The 15,556-nt window shown below is 45.3% G+C and overlaps 1 pseudogene; it reads right to left on the minus strand.

Annotated features, from left to right (window-relative positions):
• Positions 1-1,524: 1,524 nt before the first annotated feature.
• LOC124651444 lies at positions 1,525-2,474 on the minus strand (annotated as a pseudogene).
• Between the last annotated feature and the right edge of the window lie 13,082 nt (positions 2,475-15,556).

The raw sequence follows: 15,556 nt of genomic DNA on the forward strand, positions 1-15,556 counted from the left end.
CCTCTTTTTATCAGACAGTACCGGTGCCATCAACATTGCGTGTGATCCGGTGAAGCACGAGCTCACCACAAACACATTGGTGTTGCATGTAGATCAGGTTATGGCTCTTCATTATGTGCCTTCCGAGCTGCAGCTTGCTGACTTCTGCACGAAGGCCCAGACTAGAGCACAACATGGGTTCTTTCTCTCCAAACTCAGTGTTGTTGTTCCACCATGAGTTTAAGGGGGGTGTTAGTGATGTATTGACCCCTTTACTATATATTCCCACTGTATGAGGGGCTTCCCTGCATATTGTATCTCATGTACATGTACTCGACCTTTGGCCCATAGTGAATACCAGTTGCTCATTCACAACAATTGCAAGAAGATAGAGTTACTTTTACTTGCAAATGATCGAAATTATTAATAGAACAATTTAAATAAAATGATTTTTTTTGATGAAGTAGTCTATGGGATCATTGTTAGGAATTTACGGTGATTGGGCTTCAAGGTGCAACGCGCCTTTGAGGAAATCTTCATGGCAGGGCGGTCGAGTAATAAGCCAATGAGGCAGTGTTAGAACTATGTCAGCGCGTGTTAGTTTTGGATTCGATGAAGCCGAGAAGTATGAAGCCCACACTTACAACGCTGGTCTCTAATACCATGTCGCGAAAGGAAACGTAGCTGCTTGCTTAAAATGCCATGATGCCAATGAGCTACAGGAAAATGTGGGCTGTGGCAATCGCAGGTAAGGCTGGACACGAGCTAGCTTGGTCCATGCTCGGTGCGAGCTGCACTTTAGCTCGCTCAAATTGAGCTCGGCTCGGTCTGGCTCGTTTGGCCAACGAGTTGGAAAATTAGGCTCGGCCCGAGCTTTGCACTAGCTCGGTCCAGCTCGCGAGCCTGGCCTACCCATTCTCTTCGCTCTGTTCTGCTCTTGAGACACTGACGAGTGGGCCCTTGTTCTCTGGTACCGGTGCAGTGCAGGGCTGCTGTCCGAGGCGACGCCGGTAAGTGCTCAGCGACGAAACGACGGAGGTTTGCAGGCCTGCATGATTCGGACTACAACTAGAAGGAGTTTTCATTTGCAGGGTATGGCTGACAGTGTTTGGAACACGAAAATAGTTTCGTTGAACACCTTGTTCGGACAGGATAATGACATATGTAATTTGACCAGTTCGTCAATCTAGCACCACAGTCAAGTTTCGAACTGTGAAGGACATGCTGTGGCGAAATAGTTTGTCATTCGGAGTTGTGAATTGCTGGGAACGCGAGCGGTATACATTTGTCCACGGTGACCGTGCATAGACAGCAGAAATGCGAACTTTCGGGCTGGACCGAGCCGAGCCGGCCGAGCCACGAGCTCGCCACGGTCCAGGAAATTGGGCTCGGCTCGGTCACTCCTTCTCGTGGGCCGAGCCCAACTCGGGGCGAACCGAGAAAAGCTCGGGCCGAGTCAAAAACTTGGCCCGAACGTCCACCCTTAATCGCAGGGGCACTCAACTCAACTAGTAATCAGTATTGCTAACAACAATAAACGCATCATCAAGTGATCTTCACGGCGTCCATGATCTTTTTGCCGTCGAGCTTGGTGGAGACGACGATCTTATAGAACTCCTCGACGCTGACGCTCCTGTAGCGCGGCTCCTGGTCGCGGACGACGTCCTCCAGCGGCCCGTACGTGCTGCCGTACTTGCCGCTGTGGAATGCGGCGATCGACATGCGGTCCTGGCGCAGGTTGACGACGGCCCTTTGCTCGACGCTCTTGTACTTGCCATTGGTGAAGACCTCGACGATGTCGCCGACGTTGGCGAGGAGTGCTCCGGGGAGCAGCAAGACAGGGAGTCAGCGACCGTTCCTCCTGATCTGCAGCCCGGCAACGGAGCCCACCTGTAGCAGCAGGGTGAGCCCCGTGGCGTCGGAGTGCGGCGACAGGCCGAACACCCGGTCCGCGTGAGGCTCCGGGCACCACGAGTAGTAGTTCATCCTCATGGCCTGCACCTCGGCGAGCCTCGTCATGTCCGTGGGGTCACGCACGCCCAGGTTCCCCGCCATGGCCCCGAGCAGCTCGCGGGCCACCCTCTGCACCTCCGCGGAGTAGCTCTCCAGGCAATCCCTGCAGCAGCAAACAAATGGACTGCAGCTATCACAATTGTGATACGCCAGCAGTTAGATGAAAATACTTACTTGAATGTGGATGGGTTGGATGGCCAGACTCTAGAGGCGGGTGTGGCGGTAGCTGGGCGGCTGCGTGACGAGGTAGAACATGTCGGCCCAGTCGAGCTTCTGCTCCTCGGAGACGACGGACGCCTGGCCGTACCCCTCGATGCCTCCAGGCTCCTGGGCGAGAGCTTTCTTCTCCGGCAGCGGGAGGGCGAAGAATCCCATGACGCCCCGCTTCATCTCCTCGACTCCTCCATGGTCTCCTCCGGAACCCCGTGGTTGACGACCTCGAAGAAGCCCCGGCCCTCGCAAGCCATGCGCAGCTTGGCGGCCTCCTTGGCCCGGCCTTCCTCCTCCTGACCGAAGAGCCGGGCGAAGTCGACGACAGGGACATGCTCCTGCTCTTCAGCAGGGGCGTCGGGGAGGGTGGGCTCAGGCCGCAGGTAGCGGTTTAGTTGCGAGTGTTCCAGTTTTCTAGTACTGCGTTTAGCTCTTGGTTTTCGATTTTTATTTTTTCAGAGCTAGTTAGTATTCTTTATTTATGTATGATTAGGTCTCTGGTTCATGTTGTTTTTCATCTCTGAGAGCTATTTTAAATAAGTTGATTGGTGTTGGAGATGAGTAAATGTTTAATGCCTATAGTGATGCAAAAGGAAGTTTGTCTAGACCGTGGCATAGAATTTGACATATCATGTTGGATGTTACTCTTGTCATATGCTTAGCATTTATTGTTTTAGCATGACTTGTCTCAAATAACTGATAGTGCATAATGTGTCATTTAAAGAATCATGTGTTGTTTCCATCATACAAAGCATAATATTGTGGTATTCTCCTTTGATGCTTTATTGGATTGACTTGGCACATACTTATACCATGTTATGACTACAACCAGTCAACTAAAGCCTCTATGATCCTTTAGTTTTGGACTTGTAATATCACTTATGCTTTGTTGATAATGTTTTGTCGGTATGCATGATTATGTCCATTATTGCTCTCTTAGTTGGTCGCTCCCGTTCTTTTGCTAGCCTCCGCATGCTCTAAGTATGAGCTCTACTCGTGCATCCAACCACCAATAATAAAGTTTGCCAATTGTGTCCACCATATCTACCTATTAGCATCATTGCTGTTCCAAGTATATTCATCATGCTTTTATTTATCTTCCAAATTAAATTTTTTCATGAGAAAATTAGTTAGTAAATCTCTCACGAACTTGATGGCACATTTACTTTCTTACACTTAATAAACTTGATCATTGTCAATATCTTATGAAGTTTATATGTTTGCAAATTGCAAGTTGGGAGTTAGCACAACCATGCTTTCATGGGAAACGCTTTCAACATTGCACTTATTCATATTTAGTTGATGTCATGTTCTTTTATTTATGGATGCATAGCAGTGCGAAATAAAATGAAAACTTGTAAGTCCATGAAGTTTGCATATATGTTAGAGAAACGCTTGGGCTGCTAATCTAAGCCATGCATCATTCATGGTGGAAATTTACAGACGAACCATAGTGAGAATTCCATGAAGTATTTTCAATAAAAAAGCTATAACCATAGTAAATAAAAAATTACTGAGAGGCTCATTGTCTGTTTGTCTTGTCATTTTGGCATGGGATTTCTCCTACAAGAATACTTCCATATCATCGGGCAAGAGGTACCCCGTTGGCGGTTCTCGATGATACAGGTATACTTACAATGACAAGAACTTATTTGGGACCTAAGTTGAGTAGCATGAGGTTTAGGTACTCGTATTCAAGGGGCATGAAATTTTCAACTTGTGATTTGTCAAGCATATAGCTCATATTTGTCTCAAATTAACTTTAACCATTCAAGATGCTTATGATAGGGGCAATGAGAGCTCAAAGCTAATAAGTATCATACTTTTTTGCAAGGTTCATAAAACTTGTTAATATTGCTTACTCTGCAAAGAGACTCTCTTTTACTATTATGTTGAGTCTTCATCTTCTACTTTATGCACCAATTAAGAGAGCATAGTTGTCATTCTTAGTGCAATGTGCATAGTCCCAAAATTATTATTGATTGATTCATGATTATAAATATTGCTTATTGTTAAATTACTTGTATCTAGTCACCCTCTGAACTTTAAAGGTGTCCTAGCATTTATGTTTTGCTACTTCATAAAGGACATGTTGAGTACCACTTCGCTATGTTTTCTCTATGCTCATAAACAAACAAGTTGCTTTCAATGCACTATTATTCATTATCATTTGTTTGAGTTACTCTTCATGTTATAACATAGTTGCTAAGTTCTATTGTTAGAATTATATCTATCATGCCTATGTTTAGAGCACTTTGATCCCAGATCACAATTCTTTACATGCTTGATCAAGATTGTGTTGGCTTCATGTCACATCAAAAACTATTTTGTTGCTATCACTTACCTACTCGAGGACGAGCAGGAGTTAGCTTGGGATGCTTGATATGCCTCAAACGTATCTATAATTTTTGATGCTCCATGCTTGTTTTACACCAATTCACATATGATTTCCTCATACTTCGTTGCACTTTTATACATTTTCTGGCACTAACCTATTGACAAGATGCCACGGTGCTAGTTTCCTGTTTTGTATTTCAGAAAAGTTGTACAGGAAATATTCTCGGAATTGGACGAAACAAAAGCCAAAGATCTTATTTTCCATAACAAAGATGAAGTCCGGAGGAGAGACGAAGGGGGGCCACAGGGTGGCCAGACCATGCCTAGGCGCGGCCTTGCCCTGGCCCATGCCTAGGGGTGGTGTGGGGCCACCTGGCCTCCACCGACCTCGCCCTTCCGCCTATAAGAATCCTCCCGACGCGAGAACCCTAAATCAAACGGCCTCCATCCACAAAAAGTTACGTAGCTCCGCCGCCGTTGTAGAGAAGATTCGGGGGACAGAAGTCTCTGTTCCAAGCACCCTGCCGGGACGGGGAATTGCCCCCGGAGCCATCTCCATCGACTCCACCGCCATCTTCATCGCCATTGCTGACTCCCATGATGAGGAGTGAGTAGTTCTCCCCCGAGGCTGAGGGCTTTACCGGTAGCTATGTGGTCTATCTATCTCTCCATGTATGATCTTTATGTGATCATGAGCTTTGTAATCTAGTTGAATAAGTAGATGTTATTCTTCAACTATTGTGCTACTCAAGTTATTTTATTATGTGATCTCCGGGGACACCTTGTCCAACGGTGTGAAGGTGACAGTGTGCACACCGTGTTTGTTTCTTATGCTTAATTTATAGAAATATTTATGAATTGTGGTGACTAGATAGTACCATCTTTATATGATCAAAGTGATAGCATGGGGTGTCCATATATTGGGAATGCGAACTTTGAGGAATGCTTATGCAGACCTACACAATGAATTTGTGTTTATTATCAAACCGGAGAGTGGTTAAGAGTAGCGTAGTGAAGTGATAATATCTATGTATTCAATTATGGTATCATTGTCGAGAGTGTCCACTAGTGAAAGTATGATCCCTAGGCCTTGTTTCCAAGCATTGAAACACCGTTTGCAACCAGTTCGCTACATTTTTTGCTTGCTGCCATTTTTATTTCAGATTGCAATTACTACTTACAATCATCCATATTACTTTTATTTCACTATCTCTTCGCCGAACTAGTGCACCTATACACCTGACAAGTGTATTGGGTGTGTCGGGGACACAAGAGACTTCTTGTATTGTAATTGTAGGGTTGCTCGAGAGGGATATATTTGACCTCTACCTCCCTGAGTTCGATAAACCTTGGGTGATCCACTTAAGGGAAACTTGTTGTTGTTCTACAAACCTTTGCACTTGGAGGCCCAACACTCTCTACAAGAATAGAAGCGTGCGTAGACATCAGTGATGACGGTCCCGATGAAGTCCAGCTCGATGGAGCTGGCGATGGCGACGATTTCCCCCCTCTGGGAAGGAATTTCCCCGGCAGATTTCAGCCTGCTGGAGAGCTTTTCCCTCTCTCCGGTTCTCCGCCCCGTAGTGGCGGCGGAACATTTCTCTGGTCGCTCCCCCAATCTTAGGTTTATCGGGGGGTTGAAATATGCGACGGGGCGATGTCAGAGGTGGCCAGCGTGGCCGTGGCTTGGCCCACGCCTAGGGGTGGTTTGGCCCCTTCCCGGCCCATCTCAGCCTCCCCTTCTGGCTTCCTCCGTCATCTGGAAAAATAGGATTTTCTGTATATTTTCTGGGGATTGTTGTTCTTCAGAAATAGGGTGTCTTGACGGTCCTTTTTCCAGCAGAATCCTGGCTCCGGTGGTTAATTCTCCAATAATCATCAAACATGCAAAAATAGATGGAATAACATAAGTATCACCTCTAAATATGAAATATATCAATGAATAACAGTAAATTATGATAAAAAATAGTGATGCAAATTGGATGTATCAACTCCCCCCAAGCCGAGACCTCGCTTGTCCCCAAGCGAAACTGAACTTAATAAACCAAGCCACGGGTTTATGGAGTGAAGTGTCGATAAAAAAACAGACAAGAAGCATCATACTTACCAATACATAAGTCATTATAGACAACAACTTCTTCTTATATAATTCAACTTGCAGTGAGTAAGGAGTCACTAAATAGAGGTGCATAGAGTAAATCATAATTGGTGATGGCAAACTTTTGTTCTTGGTCAGAGAAAAATTAAAAAATTGTACTTATCTTTCGAGCAGAGTCTTTATATTAGAGCTTATTGCAGAAATCACATGCTCAATCATTACAATCTCTTTTCAATCATAGATACCTTTGAACGTTATATTCATTCAGATAAAAGCATTGTGCTACACAAGGAAGAATAAAATATTTGATTGAATGCATCAACACACATAAATGATTGGATCACAACAACTCAAATGCTTGCTTGAGGTAGAGGGACATAGGTTTACTGACTCAACATAAAAGCAGAAGAAAGGCCCTGCGCAGAGGGAAGCAAGATTACTCATGTGCTAGAGCTTTTTTTTGTTTTGAATGCAATAGGAATGTTGAAAAAATATATTTTGAGAGGTATGCATGTCTATGTCAACGAATAGCATTAAATAATCTATTATTATTTCATATAGTGACCTCAAGAGCGGCTCCCATGTAGTTCTCCATTGCACACCATTATTTAGGATCTCACCAGTACATAATGTGCGGAGCATTATTTGTTTTATTTGTTTATTTTATTTTTTATTTGGGATGGGCACCCGGTTGCCTTGCTATTTTTGTAATATTAAGACTTAGCACATTATTCATGCTAGTCACGGAATGAAGTCATGAAAATATAATAAATCTTTCAATACTTCCTCATGAGCTAAGAACAAAACACAAAACATGTAGTAATGTTTGAAGGTTTAAAGTTAGCACACAAGCAATTCACTTTGGAGTGGCGGTGAAATACCACATATAGGTAGATATGGTGGACACAAATGGCATGAGTTTTTAGTTCAAGGTTTGGATGCACGAGAAGCATTCTCTCTCAGTACATGTATTTGGCTAGGAAGGTTGGGTAGCAAGCATAAGAGTCGAGCAAAACAAGCAAATATACATGTGATGGAAAACAATCATGCAATCTTCCTTGGAAGTACAAATGATTCAATCTTGAGAATACTAAGCTTATGAGCCAACAAGAAAGAAAGATAATGGAACAATATATCTACATGTATTTCTCTCTTTCTACTTAAGCCTCAAAGTAATGTTGCTACTGACGAGTGCTAAGTTTGCCAAGACCAACTAAAATTACTTGATGCTCCCAAAGTGATACCAATACTAACTGACAAGGTATTAACTTGTCAATGCCTACAGATTGTAGACTTGAGTTTCGTAAGAAGTAGAGGGCAAGTAGATCTCGAATGTTTCAGCCGACAAAGGTGTTTCGACTAAAGCTACGGTGGTTTCTGTTGACAATGAACTGATCCTTTTCTCTTCCCTCGGCTCTCCTTTATATAGGAGGCAGAGCCGAGGGATTTCGTGCCGTACAAGTTACAAACTGCGAGAAGGTTTATCGGGCCTTTCCCGTATTGTTACACATTTCCTAATACATCTCTATGTTCCTTATACGAGATTCTCTCGGGCTTCGGGCCTTCAATGCTTTGGGTCGTGGGCCTCCAGATAACCTCGGGTACTTTATTCGGCAGGCCCATTCGTCATGCCTATGTCAGTAGACCCCCCTCCCCCCCCGAGATTTTACTTGAATCGTAGAATCGAGTAAAATCTCCATCGTATAATTGAGTAATATATTTATACATCGTAGAGTCGAATATTTTGCTTAACATCTATTTTGTACAGGGATACTGGTAGATGGGGTTGGTTCATCTGACGGATCAGGTACCACTTAACTGCTCATGTGGCAAACCCGCATAAACCTACTTCAAGCTCAAGTCCCTGGACTTAAACTTGGGATACTGGCGTAATTCGACACGCGCCGCTTAAGGACTTATCGTGAACCGAATCACAGGTATGTTTTATCGAGTACCTAAGGCGTCCGCTAGGATTTTTCTTCGCATCTGTTGATACAGATAAAGTGGGAGAGCGCATTCGGGTGCGATACCCGCCACACAGGATAGATCCCGGGGACTTATCTTCATAAGCTCTTTCAAGTTACAGACATTCGGAGTTTTTACCGCGGCGGACGCGATCCGAGAATATATTGTCGAGTGCCTTTGTCGGCTCGTCGGAACAGTGAATTTCTTTGAGTTGTCTAATGAAAATATCTTGATCTCCCGATGGGAGTACATGACGAGTTATGCGTAACTCGAAGATGTACAACGAAAACTCTTCATATGCAATTCTATTTTGTCTTGTCATTCTCTTCTTTCTTCTTCCTCATATTTCATCGGGTGCGCGACCAGCGCTCCTGATGGGAGTAGCCCCCGAGGCTATAGCCGAGTGTTTACACTTGGTTGTAGGCTCAACTTTTGTTACTTCGAACAACTCTGTATTTTTTCTTTCGCCTCATCATCTTATCAGAAGTATAAACAATACTTCTGATAAGAGTAGCCCCCGAGTATATGAACAGATGCTTGCATCTGAATATAGGCTCTCGAAGTTTTCTTTTTAACCAGGCGCTTCTTTAGATCTCGAATTTTCCTTGTCGCTATATTTTGTTCCACCACTCAAAGTTTTCTTGAATGACGTCGTTGCTGACGACAGCCACGTATACCCACCTTGGGAAGCCACGACTCCTCGTCAACCCACCGGGTCGTGGGTCCAAAACTCTGCACCGTCAACACGTCGTGCAAGTGGGGCGCACACGCCCTCCGGAATTTCCGGCACGCGTGCAGTAACGTCCCTCCGATAGAAATTGGAGCGGTAAGACCATTTTACCCTTTGGACACGCGTAAGGTTCGGAACTCTCCCCCTTTTCATCCGACGGCTAGGAGAGGTCGCAGCTTTCCGCTCAAGACCACAAGCTTCTCGAAGAAGATGGGCCTGCTGAAGAAGGAGGCCATGAAGATGCCCAGAGACGAGAGTTCTGCTCATCCTCTCATTGGATTCCGGGTAACTTTCGTCGACTTCCTCACTCGCGGCCTTGTTGTTCATGTCCACGAATTCCTTCGTGGCTTGCTTTTTTATCTACGGGATCCAGCTGACCCCAAACTCTCTTCTCCACATGTCCATCTTTATCACACTCTATGAATGCTTTCTGGGCATCCACCCTCACTGGGGCCTCTGGAAACGCATTTTCCTCCTCCGACGCAACAACTCGAAGAACGTCATCTAGAACGTAGGTGGCATTTGCATCTGCGTCCGTCCCGATGTTGATTACTTTGACGTGAAGTTCACCGACTCCGTCCAAGGCTGGTGCAGGAAATGGCTTTACATCAAGGATGAGTCTTCTGCCGCCCAAGAATACAGTCTTGCGCCCTTTGACGCTACCGAACAAATTTGGAGGCGCAAATCCTGGGATGCAGAAGCTACAACCGAAGAAAAGGGGGCCACTGACGCTCTGCTTACCTGCATCCACGAACTTCAAAACACCAACGGGGTAGAACTATCGGGTGTGCAAAGTATTGCATATTTCCTTCGAATTCGAGTGCAGCCTCTGCATGCTCGCAAGAATCCCCTCTAGATGTATTCGAGTGCTGAAGATGCCGACCGGATTTCCGATGATCTTTCTGTGAAGGATTTGGAGAAACTCGTCCGCCGCTTCACACCCTTGAACAAAAACCATGAAGTCGCTTCATCCTATCGCGTGGAGCCATTTAGTGGTAGCCACGCCCTTCCCGAAGTAAGTGCTTTCTTTCGAGTTGTATTTCCTTTTTTTCGACTGCTGTTGTTTTTTCCTTTTGTGTATTGATTTTATTTTCTTCTCCTGTTTTGTAACTTGTAGAACCACCAAACTCTCTCCTCTCTTCCCCCACTACCTGAAGGTGGGGAAGTGGATGGGCGGGTCTTTGTTGCCGACGACTCGCAAGATCCTCCCTTCCTGAGAGTGAAACCGCAGGATCTCAAAGATCTGCGGGTTCTTCTGACAAAGACACAGAGTCAGAGAAAACTCGACTCTGCTCACTCCGTCTCTCCTCCTCCCGTCGCTTCTCCAGATGGGTGCAAGAGGAAAATACACGATGACGAAGATTCCGGCGCATCCAAACTCGCCGAACCAGCTGCCGAGGAATCTTCTCCGGATGACCAAGAGGCCTTCGACCCCTTCACCATGACCGGCGCTGTTAGCTCGTAAGTTGTTCTTTCTTGTTTTTTCCTATCTCATTTTATTTTGGTTCCTTTATATTTTTTTACCGCTATATTGACAGAGCTGACGAGGGGGAAGAAGAGGAAAAACCCGAAGCTCATGGGACAGCTCCCACGAGCACCTCCAACACGCTGGTTTTTTCTGAGGAACGGTGTGTTGGTTCAGAAGCCTCGCCTCCCCCGCAGCATAACTCAGAAGCACCGACTCCAGTGCCCAGCCCCCGAGCACCGAAGCTGAAGAAAGCGAAAACCAGGGCTGGTAGCACACAAGAGCTTGCTACTGGGACTACGTCGGGTACTCTCCTTGAGGATGTAAGTTTCCTTTCACTCCTTGTCTCCCTTTTTGTTTAGCCCGAAAGATTTTTCGTCCCCTGACGTTGTTTTTTTGTCTTGTCGATTTATTGCAGCCCTTGATGAAAGAGCTGGTAAACCTTGGCTCCCGATTTATCGGGTTCCGCGATGAGGCCGCCACTTTAAGAGGTAAAACTTTGCTGCCCTTGACATGTTACATATTACTATATTGATTCTGCATCCTCTAACCTTTTTCTTTCAGATGCACTTCGCCATGCCGAGGAACGCGTCGACAATCTGGAAGCCAAGCTCAAAGCCAGCGAGACAACTCGCAAGAAGGCTGAAAAGGATGCCACCGCTATCGAAGATCTTCGCCAAAGGCTTCAAGCCGCGGAAGACGCTTTGAGCAACAAAGAGGCCCAACAAGTCGAGCGCGAAAATAATATAGTGGTGCGCTTCGAAACGCAATCCCGGAGATTTTTGAGTAAGCCGTGCTTTCCTTTACCTTCTGCTTTTACTTGTTTTTAATTATTTTTCAGTAAGCAGTATATAATTTGAACCAAGAATCCGATGATCTTCTTCTGGATGCTCTCGATATTCTTGAGCTAAACTGCGACTTGGCGCGCAAGTGCATTTCTTCCATGCGGAATGCATTTAAGCAGGTCTTCCCCTAGTTCTTGCCGAAGGATACTCAACCGGAGATTTTCTCCCAGCTTGCCCAAGCATTTCTTGGAGAAAGATGATCCATCTTTGGCCTATCTTCAAGCTAGCTTGAAGATTGGAGTCGAGGGGACCATCTCCCTTGATCGCGCCAGCGGCCAAAAAGTCGACTGGGTGAAGGCTGGTTCTGCCAAGGGTTTGAACTTGGAGAAGTGGAAGGCTGTGGTGAAGGACGCCAAGGCTTTCTCGAAGAAACTCATCGCCTTCCTTAACCCAACGTCCTCCGCTTCTGCTAGCACCGCTTGGACGAAGGTCAAGTAGACCAACTCGCGTCTCTTTTTCTTTTTTCCTTTTTGTAGCTACTGCCACATTTTGTTGCTCCCGATGATTTGTATGGGCTCTCGAGGGGCCGTATTTTGTAAGGACTCGCTTTATGTAAATGTGCTGAATATGAATGAAAAGATGTGCCTTGCCGAATGATTGATGTCGATCTTTCTTGTCTTCCAGCTTGATTTTTGATAACTATACTAGAGCTTGACCTTCCAACGCTTCACCCTCTACTTCTCATTCTACGAGAGTTCCTGGCGGCGTTTCCTTAGATGTTTCATCGTGTGCTGAATCAACTCACCAAGAGATGGCCGATCTGCGACAATAGTTGTAAGCAATGAAGAAACATGTTGTAACATTTATGGATCAACCTCGCAAATCCTCGGATCGCGAGCAAGCTGCTCTTCGTCAAGCACAAGAGGCTCTTGAGTTGAAGGAATCAACGACTGCTAACGCCACACGATCTGCTCAACACGAGAGCTATATGCTTGACTTGATGACTGATGCAAGTCAGGATATGGCTGGTATGTTACTTTTATCTTGTTGATTCCTTGATATTCTTCGTATCCCTTCTTGCACTATATTGTTTTTTCCCTTATGTTGCTCATAGGCTCGTTTCTGGATGCTGCCGCCGAAGAACAAAGTGTAAACTCGCGAGTCGAAGCCCTTCTTCAACTTGCCAAGATAAATGATAGTGACTTCTGGGCAGATGAGGATCGCACTCGCCGTATCGTTCAATTCCAGGATCGAGCCACCCAGGAATTCCGTTACTTCTTTGGCAGTACTTTGGCAATGGTGTACAATGCTATGTTTCCTCGGAACCCTCAGCCCGGAAATCTTACCGAGCTTATGGGTATATTTAAACACGTACACAGTATCCACGACTTTGTGAAGGCTCAAATGGTGGCCGGCGGCAGGGTGGCCTTGATTTGGTTGAAGATCTGCCACTCAAAGTTGGATTTTGGTAATGTTGTTGATACTTTTTACCTCAAGATGTCGAAGAGGAGGATAAATGTTGACAAGCATAATGCGGTTGTGTCTCCCGTCGCCGAGAAAATGATCGACGAGCTTCTTAGGGTGGACGCCACTTTCTTCAAGGAATTTTGGTACGATGATTCGAAACAAATTGTCCATGCTACAAGAGAAAACATAAGCATAGATAGATTGATAGAGGAGTTCTTTTTCTTTTCTCCCAAATGCGTTAGGTTTGAACCAAAACACAGAGTTGCATATATATGTAAGTCATATATGTTGTAACTATCATTGCGAGACATGTATAAAGTCAAGGCAAATTCTTGTGTTATGATTTTTTCTTTGAGCCCCCGAGTATCTCGACTGGCGTGACTATGTATATTGTTCGCGAGGTTTTTCATGGAACCAAGGTGTGTAAGTTGATAGATGTTTCGAAGTCGAGTATATTGTAAATTTGTCGGGTTCGAGCCCCCGAGCCTTGCTTGTGAAGAAAAAATTGTATGCCATCACTATTTTTATTTCAACCATGCTATATTGCAGCATCACAAGCCCGTCTCATTAGAAACCTTTCAGCCCCACTCGGTGCCCTGGAAGGAAAAGCGTGCGTCTGAAAACTTGCGAGCTCTTCAAATACAATGTATGCTTACATAGTTGGTACTATATTGACTTCCTTATAAGCATAGAAGCATGGTAGCTACGCCACGTTCCACGGGTTTGGTTCGTCCTTGCCCGATTTCTTGTCCTTCAGCTGATATGCTCCTCCCGGAATAACTTCAGTAACAATATATGGTCTCAACCATGGGGAATGGAATTTGTCGTGTCCATCTTGCTTGAGTCGAAGGACTAGATCGCCAACTTCGAAAGACCTGGGCCGCAAACGTCGGCTGTGGTAAATTTTTAGGTTCTGATGGTACGCGCTTGCTCATGACAACACCGCGTCTCTTGCTTCGTCGAGTGCATCGACATCATCCTCCAGCGCCTTCTGCGAAGCTTCTTCTTCATATTCCATGACTCGCGAGAGTTGTGTTCTATTTCTATCGGGAGTACTGCTTCATCTCCATGGACCAAGAAGAACGGTATTTCTTGAGTTGCTGCGTTCGTCGTTGTTCGTAAGCTCCACAACACGTAGGGCAACTCGTCGACCCAGGTGTGTCGCGCTTTCTTGAGTGGTGTTAGCAGACATTTTTTGATGCCATTCCAGATGAGACCGTTGGATTTTTCGACTTGGCGGAGCTCAATGAGGCTACTCTGATGCACAGGCATACGGTAAGAAAAAAAAATACTAGCACTTAGCGTCAAAAAGTGAGTCGTGCATCAGGCTTGGCCCAGACTAGTGCATCAAGGTCTAGATCATAGCTCGAGCGAACAACCACATCTTCCAGCCACACGTTCGGGCATGCACTCACGCGACAAGGCACAAACCGGCGAGCCACGCCAACGATTCTCGAAAAAAAAGGCACAAACCACACGCACATCCACAAATGGATCAACACATGTATTTTTCTAGTGGGCCTTAGCAACGTCTAGGGATTTTATTCTAGTATTTTAGTTTTTTCGTGCACTATTGGATATAAATCGTGCGCAGAGTGCGGGATCACGTCACAGTCATAAATCTCTCACTTTTTCTACTATAGGTCTGTCCAACAAAAATACAGCGGGCAACCAGGCATCGCCTAGCCGAAGTAGAAACTGCAACTGCAAGTAGGACACATGATTTGGTGAATCTGACTACCCCAACGTGCCGACTACGCAGGCAGGCAAGCAGCTATGATCACCGACTTGCCAGCCAACCGCGATTGACCCCAACCCCAGGCCCTGATCCCTCGCCTCTTCTCTTTTATCGTTTGCGACCACGATAAAAGAGATCTACCTCAGCTTTACATTTTCAATCTCCGGTGCGGTATTTTTAAAACTCCATATTTTAAAATAATTGTGCCTAGAAGATTAAATCTCATGAGAGTTGAGCTAATGTTTGTATAGGGATTGGGTGTACCTATATTACTTCTTTCATTTGGAGTATTTTTTAACAAACATGTGTACACATGGAAAAGTCTATTCTGAAAAACAAAACCAACACCACAAGTCTTACGTGAAAATTTATTTATACATTGTATTTTTTAGCATGTCCTATAATCAATACTAGAAGTAATTAAACAAATTTTTATGTGGTAAAGTTTGCTTCAAAATTGTATGCTACATTAAACTGGTGCATCAGGGTGGCTTGAGAGCCAGCTCCACCCCTGGCGGGTGCGCCACCGATGCGAACTGCAGCTTGATTCCCACGCCTTGAATTCTCGAGAGGTAAAGTTATTGTCGTTATCTGTAACTATGCTGTTGGGGACGCCGAACCGAAAAACTATCCCCTTGATGAAGTTCACCGCTGATGTTGCGTCTGCCGAAGTTACTGCTACTGCTTCAATCCACTTGGTAAATCTACCGATAGCCACGAGCAAATACACGTGGTCTCTTGGCCAGGACTTGTGCAATTTTCCCACCAT

This window comes from Lolium rigidum, chromosome 5 (genome assembly GCF_022539505.1).
Source record: "Lolium rigidum isolate FL_2022 chromosome 5, APGP_CSIRO_Lrig_0.1, whole genome shotgun sequence".
Lineage (NCBI taxonomy): Eukaryota > Viridiplantae > Streptophyta > Magnoliopsida > Poales > Poaceae > Lolium > Lolium rigidum.